We start from the raw sequence: 2108 nt of genomic DNA, 5'->3' as shown, positions 1-2108 counted from the left end.
TTTGAACACAGGGAAACAAAAGGCATATTGAAAACAAATTGGCACCAGTGTAAATGACATGAAATACTATAGACCTTGTAATACTGGGCTTGAGAAGTATAAGGACAAAAAGTACATAAGAATGAACAGCAGATGGAATGTCATGAAAAGGTGGGTTTTATTAGGATTTATGAAAGGCAAGAAGTCATTTGCATACATGGAGGAGCCATCAAGGTGCCAGGGACAGAAATCTCTTCTGCTACACATGCCCGGGGATTCTTTTCTCTCCCATATTATCTCTAGGAAACATACATAGCTGAAGATCTTGACAGATGTGCTATGTTTATACAAGTGTGGGCTTCACAGTGTCTGCAGAATCCCTGTGCAAAAGAGCAAATTTGTTATTAGAGAAAGCTGATTGGGCCTGCTGCTCAACCCCAACTCCTGGTCTTGCTTGAAGTATCTATGAACATATCAAGTCAAGCTTTTCATGAAAGTGGATAATTGCCATTTGGGAAGGAAAGAGATGAGATTTCCTCTATAGGAACAATGGGCATGGTTTTTGGTAGCTGGAATGTTCAGTGGCTGACATCAGAGAGGTCTAGGAGCTGTGCCCTCAAAGATTGTATGGCTCAAGTTTATTTTCTCACCCTGTAATTCTCACTCCACAGAACTTTAATGTATTTCTGTCGTTTGCAAGTTATCCAGCTAGTGATAATTTCTGTTTCTCAGATATGTGCCTTCCTATGTTGTTCAAGGTGGTATGGAACTACTAGGCTCATGCAGTATTCTTGACTCAGTTTCTAAATAACCAGGATCACAAATCTATATCCCAAGACCTGCTGGTAGTTTGAGATCTATTTGGAGCAACAGCCAGAACTATTAGAACTTGGGTCTCATTCATCCATATTCTACATCGATACAGCTTTTATTGAATGGCTCTAACAGATTGGCAGCATTTTGTGACCTGTAGAGGGTTTGTCATATAAATTGGTAAAATAGACAACTTTATGTGTGAGGAATGGTTATGTGAATGGTAGGATCAAAATGTGTTCCAAACCTCAGACATGAAGGCCACAAGCCTTTCTTCACACATGGCACTACAACTCTCTGTGCCTCTCCTGAGACCCCTTTAGCTCCTGGATCTTCTTGGGCAGAGTCTTGGTCCAGAACTGCAGCCTTCTGGCCTTCAAGGCTCGACCCACAGCAGGCTGAGTGTCCAGCTGCAGATACTGCTCATCATGGTCCATCACAGGCCAGCAGGGTAGACCCTCACTGTTGGGGTTTCTGTGGATATGCCAGCCAGCAGGGAAGAGTGAAGGTCACTTGATCCTGATTTGGCTCAGGACAGTGAATGAAGTAGGCCAAGGGGTTAAGGAGACTGATAGGGTGTATGTCCTGATATTAGGATACAAGTGTGACCCACTATTTCCTACTCCATGTGGGACAAGTTTACTCCATGGCCTGTTTTCTGCCTCCTTCTCCAAGGCAAAAGCTAAAGAACATTACCACAATACTGTGGCCCATGCACCAATTTACTGCAAGATGACCAGTAGCAAACATATATAAAATGTCTTAGTGTTCCGTATGAGTCTGTATATGTGTGTGTGTTTGTGTGCTCGTGTACGTGCATGCCCATGTACATAGGGGCTCGTGCCCATGTGTGTGGCAGCTGACTATGTGGTAAACTGCTTCCCAAAGTGTGCTTGAGGGTAGGGAAGACTCTCTCATGCAATAAAGGACCATACATCCTAAGGAGCTCACCATGAGCAAAGGGAGTTCTGGACAGCAACCCACCCTTGCAGAAGTTGAGGGAAGGGCATCCTCTTACCCATGGCATGCAAAGTTGGCCCAGTACTTCATTATCTTTCTGCTTAGTAGCTCCTCCTCCTCTGTGTGGGGAACTGAAGAGAGAAGGACAGGTACCCATGTCTCAGCCACTTCATGCAGCTTCCCATTCATGCTTCACATCCACCGAGCCAGCTGTCACTCAAGTCTAAATGATTGATTTGGTTCCCTCCTTTACTGCCCAGGACTAAGTCTCTTAGTGAATTCAGCCAGGTTCATTCCTGCACCATTATTTTCTTATTACCAATAACACAAGGTAGACTCAGAAAGCTCCAGATTTC

The 2108-nt window shown here is 44.2% G+C and overlaps 1 long non-coding RNA gene across 1 annotated transcript; it reads right to left on the bottom strand.

The window, feature by feature from the left end:
• Positions 1-138: 138 nt before the first annotated feature.
• LOC114615645 lies at positions 139-1844 on the bottom strand. The gene is made up of 3 exons (XR_003710500.1): positions 1811-1844; positions 1040-1266; positions 139-359 (listed from the first exon to the last, which is right to left on the bottom strand). It is a non-coding gene; the product is annotated as an uncharacterized LOC114615645 (long non-coding RNA).
• Between the last annotated feature and the right edge of the window lie 264 nt (positions 1845-2108).

The sequence above is a fragment of the Grammomys surdaster genome, unplaced genomic scaffold (assembly GCF_004785775.1).
Source record: "Grammomys surdaster isolate TR1022 unplaced genomic scaffold, NIH_TR_1.0 128517, whole genome shotgun sequence".
NCBI lineage: Eukaryota > Metazoa > Chordata > Mammalia > Rodentia > Muridae > Grammomys > Grammomys surdaster.
The sequence above is the reverse complement of the archived record's forward strand: the minus strand, read 5'-3'. Positions and strand labels throughout refer to the sequence as shown.